The sequence below is a fragment of the Hipposideros armiger genome, unplaced genomic scaffold, assembly GCF_001890085.2.
Source record: "Hipposideros armiger isolate ML-2016 unplaced genomic scaffold, ASM189008v1 scaffold_265, whole genome shotgun sequence".
Classification (NCBI taxonomy): Eukaryota; Metazoa; Chordata; class Mammalia; order Chiroptera; family Hipposideridae; genus Hipposideros; species Hipposideros armiger.
In genome coordinates this window covers 120,633-128,488 of record NW_017731615.1, presented here as the reverse complement: position 1 = coordinate 128,488, position 7,856 = coordinate 120,633, and the positions used below count along the sequence as shown (strand labels likewise).

Below are 7,856 nucleotides of genomic sequence, written 5' to 3'. Positions count from 1 at the left end.
CAACTTGTCTGTTCCCCTTCCCCCAATTCCCCAGCGCTGTTCCCATCCCCCAACTCCCCAATAAAAATCTTTAAAAAAAAAAAGAATCCTGAACTATGACTGATCCAGTAGCAATATTTTTTGCCTGACGGCCTAATACCTTATGCTCCAAAATAGTTAGAAAAACTGATTTTTACAAGGTGTCTTCACCCCACATTTTGAAAACACAGGGCTTCTGTCCTTTTCCCGAAAAACTATCTGAGACAACAATTCAATTTCATTCTGGGTCACTATAGAATGACTAACTAAATTTTCTGATATAGTTCTATTTTTAAAAAATTTAAGAAAGTGATTCCCCAAGAATATGTAATGGGGAAAGGATAGTCTCTTCAATAAAATGTGTTGAAAACAAATGGACAGCTATATGCAAAAGAGTGAACCTGAACCCTTATCTTATACCATTGACTGAAGCCAACTCAAAATAAACTAAAGAATTGAAAGTAGACCTAAAACTGTAACACTCATAGATGGAAACAGGGGTAAGCTCTTTGATGTTGATCTTGGCAAGGATTTTCTGGATTTAACACCAAAAGCAAAAGAAACAAAATAAAAATAAATAAGTGGAACAACATCAAACTAAAAAGCTTCTGCACAGCAAAGCAAATAATCAACAAATTGAAAGGCAACCTACTGAAAGGGAAAAAATATCTGCAAATCGTATATCTGATAAGCAGCTAATATCCATAATATATGAGTATAAAGAACTTATGCAGCTCAATAGCAAAAAAAACAAAAAAAAACAAACAATCTGATTAAAAAATGGGCAGAGAAACTGAAAAGACATTTTTCCAAAGACACATAAAATAGCCAACAGGTACAGGAAAAGGTGATCAATATTACTCACTAATCATCAGGGAAATGCAAACCCAAACCATGATGAGATAGCAATCACTTCACACCTATTAGAATCGTTATCATCAAAAAGACAAGAAATAAGTGTTAGAGAGGATGTGGATGATAGAGAACCCTCATGTACCACTGGTGGGAATGTAAACTGGTGCAGCCACTATGGAAAACAGTATTAAGGTTCCTTGACAAATTAAAAATAGAACTACCATATGATCCAGCAATCTGACTTTTGCATATATATCCAAAGAAAATGAAAACAGGATATCAAAGAGATATCTGCACTCCCATGTTTACTGCAGCATCATTCACAATAACCAAGTATGGAAACAACCAAAGTGTTTGTCAATGGATGAATGGATAAAGAAGATGTGATTTATACATATAGATATAGATATAGATATGTATGTACACACACACACACACACACACACACACGTACACACAATGGAATATTACTCAGCCATGAGAAAAAAAGAAATCCTGCCATTTGTGACAACATGGATTCCCGAGGGCATTATGCTAAGTGAAGTAAGCCAGGCAGAAAAAGACAAATACTGCATGGTATTACTTATATGTGTAATTAAAAAAAAAAAAAGCCAAACTCATAGAAACAGAGAGTAGAAAAGTGGTTGCCAGGGGCTGGGATGTGGGAAATAGGAAGAGATTGTTTAAAAAGGCACAAACTTCCAGCTATATGATGAATTTGGTCTGAGGATCTATTGTAAAACATGATGATCATAGTTGATAACACTGCATTGTACAACTGAAACTTACTAATAGAGAACTTAAAGGTTTCTCACTAAAAAAAATTTAAGAAAAGAAAAAGTAGTTTTAAAAAAACGTAGTGCAATGTAAAGTCACCTCGAAAAACATTAAATTCACAAAGACAGCAATTTGGTTCACTTAGCCCTTACACACATATAGGTACACCCATAATCCATGTTTTATTAGATTAATTAATAAAAACAGAAATTATATATCCAAAAAGAGTGCTACCTCATATACAAAAATGCTCAGTGCAAGATTTTTGTAAATAACGAAAGAGCGGTTCAAACTTCAAAGTCCGTTAATGGAAAAATAGTTAAATAAAGTATCACCAATCACTAAACTAGAGTGCTACTGTGCACCCAGAGATGGAACTGAGACCCTGAGCCCTCTGGGGTGGGCCCTGCCCTATCCTACTCCTCTGGGTAGAGATGGCTTCAGCCAAAAGCATTGCAGTCACTCCAGTGCGGCCTCCACTGCACAAGCATCTGGCTTGAGTAGCAGATCCTAGTCACTTAGTGCCAGCATCCTGCCTCCCACTCCTCTCTAGATGCAAACCCCACATTCAACCTACCTGCAGGAGAGCAGCTGGAGGGTCCTCATCAGGCCCAGGAGTGAGACCTCTGCTCTCCTACCCTTGGGACTGCACAGATACCTATGAAGACCAGCAGGAGAGACACCCCCACAAAGCACACTGGTGAAACAGCTGAGTGAAGTATCTGAGCCTGAAACCCCCAAATCAAATCTTCCCCTAGAGCCTGTTCTACCCCAGAGACCTGCATCTGAACTGGACTTTCCTCTGGGCACCCAGCTATCCCTTGAGAACCAGAGGCCACCTGAGTCATACGGAGCTCCCTCCAAGCAGGTGTTATCCAAGGAGGAAATAGGACAGCTCACAGACACCCCTGTGGCCAGCGGGGCTCAAGCAAGCCCTTGAGAGACCCTGAAACTCCCTGATCTAATTAATAAATGAACTCCAAACAGCAAGGTACTAGGGAGATCTCCCCTTACCATCCTGCAGGATGCCAACCCCCCAGCACCATGAGACCACAACAAGGTAACTGGCCTCTCCTGAGTGAAATGTTGGAGAACTAAAGGAAGGGAGCATTCTGGGAATTGGATGACTTATAAACAGTGGAGAAGAAGCATGGTAGCAAGGCCAGGACCATGATAAGGAAAATCAGCAGTTTCCTTTGGTAAAGAACTAGGCTCTGTGAAGCCCTAGCACTGGGCTAAACAGGAGCTCAGTGATATGCTGTGTTCTCTCACTCCTTCTTGCCCTTGGGAGACTAAGGAAAGGCTTGTTTTCTCTGATGCCCCTAAACTAAAATAGAACTATAAATGTGTGGGCATATGTGTAATTTCAAAACTCACTCTAGCGGCTAGCCGAGTGGCTCAGTTGGTTAAGAGCATGACTCAGAGCAACAGGGTCGCCAGTTTGATTCCCACATGGGCCAGTGAGCTATGCCCAAGCAGAGCTGCTGCTGAGCTGCCAACAGGTGGCAGGATGGCTCAGCTGGTGAAAGCACATGCTTCTAACAACAAGGTTGCTGGTTCGACTCCCACATGGGATGGTGGGCTATGCTCACCCACAACTAAGATTGAACACGGCACCTTGAGCTGAGCTGCCGCAAGCTGCCGACAGGTGGCTGGATGGCGACTGGACTTGGGAGCTGCGCCCTCCACAACTAAGATTGAAGGACAACAACTTAGCTGTTCCCCTTCCCCAATTCCCCAATAAAATTTTTTAAAAATAAATAAAAAACGCACTCTAAAGGCTATTCCAAAAGAGCAGTCCCAAAAGTGAAATTATCAAAGGCAACATTCCTGGAATAAGTATATTATGCTATATTCATCTCTGTATTATTCCTTACAATCTCAAAGCTACTGCTATCCACATGACAAGCCACAATAAACCTATATTGAATACAGAAATAAATGAAGGAATAAACAAAAGAACAAATAAGCAAATCCACTTGGAATAAAATGTGTCTTGGCAAAGAGCCAAATCTGAAGAAGTTTCTAGATCTGTATCACTTAATAGGAGATAGTGCAGAAGAGAAGCAGAGAGTGGCCTGTTTCTTGTGGAAAGGCCATGATCTAAGACTCCCATATGCCATACATAGAGGGTGGTGAGAGGAGCAAACTTGGCCATGGCAAAACGGGCCCCACTCTGTGGCCCATATTGTGCTTCCTGAGCACAAAAGGAGGACATCTACCAGTCTTTGCATCATATATGTATCTCCAATAATAAATATTAGAATGAAAATTATTTTACTAGTGAAACAAATAGTTTATTCAGCAACCATTATGAACAAATTCCCTATGCAGTTATTTTGAATGACAACACTTACTTGGAGATACACACACACACATCCTATGTGTGTGTGTGTGTGTGTGTGTGTGTGTGTGTTTGTGTGCAGTGTTTGCATGTTTATAACAAAATATATTGTTCTCTGTTTTTTACAAAGGAGAAGATCTCATAATTATAGAGTTTCATCTACTCTATGCATTTGTCTGTGAAGTATTTCTCAGTTCCTTCTTGATGGAAGATATAATTATAAGTTTTTCATTATTATCCACATGAGCCAAGATATGCTTGCCAAATTTTCATATCACACATATCACAAAATGTAATCTCCACTTATTTAGATATGAAAAACAGCTTTTAGAAAGAAGTGACATTAATTACCCTAAATACAAATATTTTAAAATAAATGCTAAGAGAAAACTTGACATTTTGTGAATTTTTAAAAATCTTTCTGAAGCTTTGCTACAGGGATAATTCTCCCACTCATGAGCCTTTGAAAACATTAATAATGAGAGATTTCCAATCAAGATGGCAGAGCAGCATAAATGCTGTGCTTGCCTCCTCTCATGACCACATCAAAATTACAACTAAACTACAGAACTGCCTGAAGTCTAGTTGAATGGAAGTCCTATAACTAAAGACATACAGAGGAGGCCACCTCAAGAGTGCTGGAGGGGCACACTGCTGGTGTGGTGGTTAAAAACTGGGAGGGATATCTCAGCTGCACAGATTCCCCTGGAAAAGTGAGGGGTCCCAGCCCAACACCAGGCTCCTCAGTGCTGGGAAGAGAAGTCCCGACAACTTAGGGGTGTGAAAACCAACAGAGATTGTAGCTGACTGAGATGGCAGTAGGCTAGAGTCCCAGGTGTTCCTCTTAAAGGACCTGCACTAGGCTTACTCGCTGATGAACTCACTTGCTCTCAGCTACAACACTGGGGCAGCAGCTTGGAAGGAGCCAGGGACGTATGTGAAGGGACGGAATTGTCTGGCCTCAGGGAAAGGGCACGAGGCGCAGCTTTCTCCCAGACAGAAGTACTTTACTGAGCCCTCCCTCCTTGCAGCATGCAGACACAGGTGGTCACCATATCTGAGTCTCCAACAACTTGGCCTACACTGGTCACCCCTCCCTGGTGATTCCCTGAGACCCCACGTTACCCAAATTGCGGGCTCACCCAAGCTGCTTCCAGTGGCTTTTCCACACAAATGGCCTGTCTTGGCTCATGCTGTGGACTTTCCTAAAATCTCTCAAAAGTTCACAAACCCCAATCAGCAGCTGGCCTCAGCGAGCCCCACGCCTCTTGCTGAGCAGCCCCAAACCCAAAACAAGCAGCAGTCAGCCTTGGTTCATGGCTTGACCTCTTGAGGCACCTCCAAGCCCAAGGCAGGTGGTGGCCATCTGCGGATTGCTTTGTGGCTCATGCCAGGTGGCCCAGGAGGCTGCAGCTGAACTTGGCCTGCAGCAAGGACTCTCCCAGCAGTCCCCAGGGGCTGCATGCCCAGTGGGCAGCATCAGACAGAATCGGAGCATCACCCAGCTTCCTCCAAGTATGCCCTAAGGTGAGGCTGAGCAAGAACCAGAGCCCCACTAAAGCAAAGCCTTCTCTGTAGGGTCAGCCCCTGTATAACATCTCCTTTACTATAATCACAGCCACTCTTCACAACCAATCGGCCCAAGGATCAAGCCTTGCCCCACCACCATTGACATACAAACAGCAACCAAGGCTCAACTACAACAGGAGGGCACACACAACCCACACAAGGGGCACACCTGGAACACCTGGTTCAGGTGACCAGGGAGACTGTCCCACTGGGCACCACAGGATACCTACTACATAAAGCCATTCTACTAAGACCAGGAGACATAGAAGCCCTACCTAATATAGAAATAAACACAGGGAAGCAGCCAAAATGGGGAGACAAAGAAACATGCCCTAAATTAATGAACAGAACAAAGCTCCAGAAAAAGAACTAAACAAAATAGAGACAAGTAATCTACCAGTTGTAGAATTCAAAATGCTGGTTATAAGGATACTCAATGAATTTAGGGGAAGGGTAGATGAACTCAGTGAGTACTTCAACAAAGAGCTAGGAAACATAAAAATAGATAGAAAACATAAAAAAAAACAGTCATAATGATGATGGGTTCTACCAGGATAGTAAAGAAGAAGAAAAGTAAACAGATTTAAGATATATTTTGAATGTAAAGTCTACAGGACTTGCTGGTGAATTGCATGTAGACAGTAAGGGAAAGAAAGAAATCAAGAATGTGTCCTAGATTTTTGGCCTGAGCCATTTGGTTTGTGGGAATCACTAAAGGAGGAGCAGATTTAGGAAACAAAATAATCTAGGTAATGATGAGGATGAAATTAAATCAATATTTACCAAATCCTTATTACTGTTTTTCTTTTTCTTTATACTGATTGAAAATAATTTAAAATCTCAGGAAGTGGAAATAAAACACTGTTTTATGATCTTTTTCTATAAACAATGCTTTTTGCTGAAATAAAAATAACACCAGATGAAATAATTTTTTTTCTTAAATAATTCATTTTCTCACCTTTTTCCCATATATATTGACAAAAGATAAGCTGGGGGGAAAATTTTAAGGATAGTAATAAATATTTATTTTAACCCAGACTGATTACCAATCTCTCATCTATCAGCTGATAGAGCATCACAAATACAAGTGATATACCAACAGCCAGGATGCAAAAAAAAAGAAAAAAAAGCTCAAAAACATTAACCAGTTAATTCGCATTAACCAATTAATCTTGGGAGAAGATAAGAACTCCAATTCATTTTTCAGAAGCTAATTTTCCATTCTACCAAGTGAGTGCTAATAATTCAAATTGTCCTGTTGGATTTCTCTTGCCTGCCCCTACAAAGCAAGGAGAATATGAGAGGTTTAAGAGAGAAGGGATAGAAAAGAGCCTAACCTCAACATACTATCAATAGCCACCAAAGTAATTTATATTACTTTCTAAATGACAAAATTTCTAAAGATATGTTACCTAAATTTCATACAAAAAAGGAATATCAGATTTGTGACAAATCATTTCTGCATATAAAAATTTTAGACTGTTACCCCACTTTGATAATAGACATTTACAGACTATCTGATTAACTGGTAAGATAAAAATGACAAATCACTCCTGTGTAATGAAGCATTCATACATGTATTTTACTTATGTATAAATTGAACAAATGCTTACAACTATATTTATGTGTAAATATAGCTTATTTAATAGTAACTGGGGGGCCGGCCGAGGGGCTCAGTTGGTTAAGAGCTTGTTCAAGAGTGTAAGCTCTGAGCCACAGGGTCACCAGTTCGATTCCCACATGGGCCAGTGAGCTGCACACAAGCTGAGCTGCCACTGAGCTGACAACAGGTGGCAGATGGCTCAGCTGGTGAGAGTACATGCTCCTAGCAACAAGGTTGCCTGTTCGAGATGGTGGGCTACGCCCGCCCGCAACTAAAAACTGAACTCAGCACCTTGAGCTGAGCTGCTGCTTGGATGGCTCAGTGGATAGAGCATGTGCTCTTAACAACGAGGCTGCTGGTTCAACTCCCACATGGGATGGTGGTTATGCCCATGCACAACTAATTGAGCGCAGTATCTTGAGCTGAGAGATGCGGTTGGACTTGGAGCTGAGCTAGTTGCGTTTTCCACAACTAAGATTGAAGGACAACAATTGACTGTTCTACTCCCCTAATTCCCCAACACTGCTCCCCTCCCCCAATTCCCCAATAAAATCTTAAAAACAAAAAAAGTAACTGGGTTCCTGGATAGAATGTTCTTTTTTTTTTTTAAGATTTTTATTGGGGATTTTTTGGGGGGATGGGAACAGTGCTGGGGAATTGGGGGAAGGGGAACAAACAAGTTGCTGTTTT

General features: G+C 41.2%; 1 protein-coding gene and 1 pseudogene across 4 annotated transcripts in view; one reads left to right on the top strand and one right to left on the bottom strand.

The window, feature by feature from the left end:
- The window catches only part of NUBPL (NUBP iron-sulfur cluster assembly factor, mitochondrial), a 195,752-nt gene that overhangs the window by 68,196 nt on the left and 119,700 nt on the right, over positions 1-7,856 (bottom strand). The gene's annotated exons all lie outside the window — the stretch shown is intronic.
- On the top strand, positions 2,085-2,619 carry LOC109390365 (cell division cycle-associated protein 3 pseudogene; annotated as a pseudogene).